The sequence below is a fragment of the Pinus tabuliformis genome, chromosome J, assembly GCF_031772625.1.
Source record: "Pinus tabuliformis cultivar Carrire ecotype Pingquan chromosome J, CPIR1, whole genome shotgun sequence".
Lineage (NCBI taxonomy): Eukaryota > Viridiplantae > Streptophyta > Pinopsida > Pinales > Pinaceae > Pinus > Pinus tabuliformis.
In genome coordinates, this window is record NC_142295.1 from 50,945,018 (window position 1) to 50,951,930 (window position 6,913).

General features: G+C 35.4%; 1 long non-coding RNA gene across 1 annotated transcript; it reads right to left on the minus strand.

The window, feature by feature from the left end:
• Positions 1 to 3,168: 3,168 nt before the first annotated feature.
• Positions 3,169 to 6,646, minus strand: LOC149225436 (uncharacterized). Its single transcript, XR_016247677.1, has 2 exons — positions 6,152 to 6,646; positions 3,169 to 3,865 (listed from the first exon to the last, which is right to left on the minus strand). It is a non-coding gene; the product is annotated as an uncharacterized LOC149225436 (long non-coding RNA).
• Between the last annotated feature and the right edge of the window lie 267 nt (positions 6,647 to 6,913).

Sequence of the window (6,913 nt, forward strand, 5' to 3'; positions counted from 1 at the left end):
AGAGCCTCTTTTCTGCGCAGAGAGAGAGAGAGAGAGAGAGAGAGAGAGATGTGATGAGTTGAGTGAATCCAAATAAGGAAAAGACCTATATTTATACACAACTATCGATGATTAAATAGATGTGACTGTTGGGCTTCTAAACCTACATGAGTTGTAAGTTGGCTTGATAATTATTCCATAATCAAAATAAATTCATATCTCCATAATACTTATCGGAATCGGATGATCTTTAGATCAATCCTACACCTTTCGACAAGAGGAATCTAATAAAAATATTGTCAACCATGAATAAGATGACCCACATGGAGTTTGGCCCTAGTTGCCAATTTTAACAACATTCGACCAACAATTCAGGGGTTGGACATTTCATTTTTCTAGACATTTTGGTTGTAGCGAACAACTCCTCACCTTTCCATGTTCTAGTTTTCAAACCACTACTTCCACCACAAGTGAAGGAACTCATGGCAACTCACACCTAAGACTCATGGTGAAGCCAACTTCTTGGGTAATCCATGCTTTATTCAATTATGTTTGATCTAAACTTTTTGAAAGTATTGGAAACCATTGAATATTTTTTTTTGCAGTGGGATGGTGGTTTAGAGTGCACTTGTTTTGAATTTATTTGTATTAAAGGGAGTTGTCTATAATGCGACTTTTTGGAGATTCCGGTGACGGAATCCGGCGGAAGAAATTGAGGTTAAATCTTGATTTGTTGCAGTTAAAATGGTTTTTTAACTGCATATTTGGATTCAGCACCCTGGAAAACCCCTGGGATGCTTTCATTGTGCAGAAACTAGCTATCAAACTTGCGATTCCAATAAATTCCTGCTGGATTTCGACCGGAAAAACCCACCGGAAAAACTTTCAAAAAGTCGCGTTATAGACAACTGCGTATTAAAGTGCAGACACTAATTTCTTACATGACATTTAATTTTGTTATTGCTATTATCTTTAGATATCTAATCCCAACCATTCCAAATTTATTTGCTATTATTATCGACAAATCAAAAATGAAATTTCATTGTGTGCTAATCAAATTGAAGTTTTATGTAGGAACAATTAGTTGATAAGGACACCCCCACAAGGCTCAAAAACAACATTTTAAATGGAGGGATTTTCAACCATGAAAAGAACATAGTGAACTTAGAAAAATACAAAAAGCACTACTACAAAGGAAAAAGGAAAAATACCAATTACACATACAAAGTTTTAGGTCTTCTCAACTTTTCCTCACTTCTAGCAATTGGGTTTACTAATTTGAGGGAAAATATTTCTTGTAATAGGCACATTTAATCAACAATTGAGGTGTTGGGCATTTCATTTTTCTAGACATTTTGGTATAGCAAACTCCTCACCTTTCCATGTTCTAGTTTTCCAACCACTCTTCACCTTTCCATGTTGTAGTTTTCCGACCACCACGTCCACTGCATGTGAAGGAACTCATGGCAACTTGTCACCTAGGACTCATTATGGTGTAGTCAACTTCTTGATTAATCCATGATTTAATTAAATTATGTTTGTGGTATGGTAATTTAGAGTGCACTTCTTTTGAATTTACTTTTGTTAAGGTGTGCACACTAATTTCTTACATGATATTTAATTTTGTTATTGCTATTATCTTTAGATATTTAATTTGTTTTGTATTGTGGGCTAATGAAATTGAAGTTTTATGTAGGAACATTTAGTTGATTGAGGCACCCCATGAGAATGAAAAACAAAATTCTAAATGGAGAGACTTTCAACCATGACAAGGTTGACTATCGGAAAGTGTCATGCAAGTTTGTGGAAAACAATATTCTAAATGAAAATACTTTCAACCATGACAAGGTTGATTGTCTAAAAGTGTCATGCAGGTTTGTGGAAAACAACATTCTAAATGGAGAGACTTTCAACCATGACATGGTTGACTATCTAAAAGCATCATGCAGATTTGCGTAATAACATGTATTAGAATGGATATTCTCACAATTACACCTATTGACATTGAATTTGTGGTTTTTACTGTATAAAATATTTTTGAGCCAACACATTAAACTTATTAATGTTCAACAAATAACCACAAAAACATAAAACATATCAAAGTTAAGATATGATAAACATATTAATGTTCAACAAATGCTCACAAAACAGTGCAATGCAGTAGTGAGAAAATAACCAATAAGAAGATGCCAAAAAGCATGCATATCAAGGCAGATACCTAATGACAAAAAGCTAGAAACCATAAACGAACTATCAGAACTAAGGTAAACTATTAAAAAAAATACATGAACTATCATCACACTGACAGCGGTTTGAATAGATTTGATAGGTGGACAGTCTTTTAGACTCGAGTCATCAATGACGTTCCTTCCGGTTAATGATGTTCCTTTCTCCAACTCCCTAGAATCATCCAATTTGTTAAGAATACAGTGTTATTTAATTTTCGTGCTTTGAATCAAATGACATGCAAAATACACATGAATGCTCTAGAGAATGGCTTTGACACTTCCTTTCAAGAAAGAGGAAAAGAGCTCACAAGCATGTAAATGCATTACGACACATCACAAGTTCAGATCGCAAGTTAATGTCATGGGAAGCAAAAATAAGAATCCTAGGCACCAGAAATACATAGCATAATACAAAGGGCATGCAAATCCCATCATGTCATGTAAAATACTAATGATAAGAAGTTACAAATGGTAAACGTACTATTTATCTACAAATAACAAAAATAAGAATCCCAGACACGAGAAATACATAGCTTAATACAAAGGGCATGCAAATCCCATCTTACACATGTCCATGTCATGTGAAATACTAATGATACTGATGAATATAATAAGTTACAGAGATGAATGCCCTAATCCATATGATAGTTATATGATAGTTATATGTTGCCCTATTCCCTGGTGTATCATCTTTAATATACAATTATCACATGCAAATTAGGCTAAAGGCTTATCTTAACAGATAATAAACAAAAATTGCATAATATTTCACAGTATTTCACTCGGATAATAAACAAATATTTCATATCCATGTGGAATTAATTAAGCAAAAGATTTATATACACTTTCAAATAATAGGGAACATTTTGAATACACAAATTTGGGATTATACAATGATGAATCTAATGTGGAAAGTTATATGTTCATTTCTGAAAGAGAGAGTGAACACGCACAAGAAACAAAGATGGAATGTTGCTTATAATTCCCAACTATTAGAAAAGAGTTACTGCTCTTATCGTATTAATGTACCTGCAATCCAGGTTGTTTATGTGAAAAATACAACATGACTCATAGAGGCAAATGAATATGTAACTATCTACATAATACTGAAAACACATCTATTCATCTGCACAACACCCTGTACAGACATTTTTAATCTTCTGGTGACCTAATTTACAGACCCCATCAATGAAATACAATAATACTATTCATGCTTTCTAGACGAGGAATCAATCTCATCTAAACAAAAGGCAGAATGCATAATACTAGCATATTTTTCCAGATGAAGATCGATCTCATCTAAACAAATAGATAGGAAAGAATGGCACTTGTCTTGGTGTGATAGTATGAACAAATATATGTGTGTTTCAAAAGAAAGGTCTCATACATTCATTGATTTGTCCTGCTTGGGGGAATGAGGAGGTGAAGGACCTGAAGGTGAAACGCCTGGAGGAGGTATTGGTACTCCAAATACTTGTGGTTGTGTTCGGATATCTTGACGACCCCTCGCTCTGCCAAGAAAGTAACAGCACACACAAATGGCAATAACAAGAATGACAAATGGGATGGAGATCACCAAAGTGAAAGCCATAAAGAAGATGCAGCTGAGAAAAACTTGAATATATAATTGTATCTCGTTTACGAGTGTTCTCCCTTCCCTACACAATCCAACAAGATTAATAAGACCTTACTGCAAAAAACTGCTAGCATATTTATCCCAATCAATGAACATAAAACATGATCCTCTCCAATCAGCCAATAATCTTGTGAAAAGATTATTCCCATGAACAACCATATTCCCTAGAAAGGCAAGAAACTATTCAAACGAAAACCCAATAATCTTGCACACATACAATTGCTTCCTTCCGTAAGACTGTACATTTTTCCTTTTTTTCGCTTCATATTTTTAAACATGATCTATTCCATTCAGCTAATAAAAAAATTCCTGCAAGAACCTTACATCATACAATTCCTTTATTCATGTTTTTATGAGGCAAAGGAAGTCCAGATTAACATACAAGGCCATTTTACAGCTATTTCTTGTCACAACTCTACTGAAGGGCAGTCGTGAGCATTTCAAATCTGTCTAAAGTGCCTAACCAGATATCAACTCCCCACTTCCTGTGGTGACAGAGATTACCAGAATGCCTGAAGATTTACCCAAATAAGGGGTAACTAAGATTCATGAATTCTCCATTCTAGAATCCATAGTTATTCAACAACAGCTCATTAGATTCACTTAAGAAATGGCTGTGAAAAGCTAGATATATGAATAGAATAAGGTAAGGGGAATGCTATTTTCATGTAATTATGGCAGCTTGTAGTCTTTGAATGGATGACAACTGAATCCCCTTCAGCGGTATAACTATCAGATCCCCCTTCCTCTCCCCCTCCCCCCTAAAAAAAAGAGTGTAAGAGTTGGACTTGGACTTCGTGGAAACTCAAAAGTTTAGCAAATATTTGTTAACAGGTCAACAGAGGCTTGCCTAGAGCGTAAGAGTTGGACTTGGACTTGGCGAAAACTCAGAAAAAGTTGAGCAAAAACTTGGCAACACAGGTCAACAGAGGCTTGCCTGGTTGGTAAAAGTAAGGTGCCGTTATGCCCCACCAGGTTTCAAGTGTCCATGGCAACGTCTTTCCTCCTTGGGTACCTTGTATTTGTGTTTGAGGTTGGATTCAGGTGCAAATCTTGGGCAACTTTGGTGGAATACGTAACCCCTCACGAGTCACTGGCAGCTTCTTAGATAAAAAAATCCCAATTCGAATGTTACAAGCTAGCTACAACAATTGCAATACTCCCAGATTCGGAAGGGAGAACTTGCTGCACTGGGATAGAAGGAAACTGCTCACACATAACAATCAAAACGAAGAAACCTCTGCAAAAGAAATCACTCGCAGGGAAAGCTTTTATTTTGGCATTTGTATTTAACGCGATGAGTGCGTCCATAGCCCTGTGAGTTGAATAACCAGCAAGGTATTTGTGGTCAAGGTCTGACCTGCATTTTTTTGTCGGTCCCTCTTGGTGTTGGTTACTATGACTGGCTAAAACTTGAAACTTTGACCCCAGGGGTTGGATACATTTGAAAAGAACTCAGATCATTAGAATTTTCAAAAAAAAAAACAGATCAATGCCACACTTTACTTTGCCTGGAAAAAACTCACCAGAAAAACCACAGCACAGCATGAGCAGATTAACTCAAGAGTACTCAAACGACCTGGGCGTTTTTTTCCCCAAATAACCCTGAGCAACTCAAACAGGGTTTTTAAAAAATAAATAAATACTATGATATATTTAATGAACAATAAATAAAAAACCCTCTCCGACAACGAACCCTGCAAAAGAAAATCCAGCAACAATCTTATATCCATGCAATTCCCTCCTCAAGGGAGCATACTTTTGTCCTTCGCTTTTATTCATAGATTTTATTTAATAAACACAACCCTCCCTGATCAGGAAATCAGCATTTCAAAAAAACCCAGCAACAATACTAAATTCACATAATTCCTTTCCCTAACAAACCAAAATGTCTTCTTCTGTTGATGAACAAGGGACAATCATCCTCAGAAAACCCATAACTGCCCCCAACAAGAGAATCACTGTTAGAAATACAAACTATTCACTGATCTCATCCAATCAATATACCGCTCTGATCGCATCCTTTTCCAAGCCATAAAACCTTCATTTCTTTTAATCAAGAAGCACATAAATTATGCACATCGAAAAAACATGGCACTATTGAACAACAAATTCCTACTATTCCTTAAAATTTCGTTCATACAGACTGAAAATTACGCAGCTGACATGAAAAACATCAAAACCCTCGCATTCCATTCCCCTGATCCGAAGCAACAGTTGCATTGAATCTCTCTCTCTCACATATATATTATATATTCAGAAAAACACCGATATTTCATTTGAAAAAAGACGAAGTCTTTCGACTTACCTCTATAGCTCGCTGTTTCGGATGTCACAAAGATGATCTGTTTCAAACGGGCTTTAAGTATTATTTACGCTGAAACAGGGCCCTCTGTTATAGAAGATAGCCGATGAAATGGGGAAGGAAAGCCGTAGGGGATCCAAAGCAAGCAGCTTTACAAGTACAATTGGGAATTAGGGCAACATGTTTTGGGTACAACAAAGGATGGATTATGTATTGATTAGCAGGTGATGGATTAATGTAAGGCCCTGGAAGACTCTGGACATTTCCTCGTCATTCAGATCTATTATCATTATCATGATGATGATTTATAACGGGTTTGGTGAGCTATTCTTGTCAACGATGTTACACCAAGAATTATTCTTGTTGGATCCAACGGTCACCTATCATTGAAGAGATACAAGGCTCAACTTTCCAGACAAATTCTTGTACAATATAGCTTGCATTTTAGACTTTTTACAACACTGACATATCTACCACGCAACCTTCTGAATATGGATTCAGATCCCTAAAAAGATTAAAATAAAATTTTGTGAGCAATTTTCTTTTTATTTTGTGGTTGTGTGGGTAAATTGAGAAACTTTTACTATTCGGTAAAAATGGTCCAATCATAATTATTAATAGATGAAACATTGTATTTATGAGTTTATAAAAATAAATAAATTAATAATAAAAATGTTATATTTTAATAGTTTTGGAGATGAATATTGAGAATGTGGAATTGAGTGTTTGGAATGATTATTTTTTTTACAAGAAATATTAAATTAA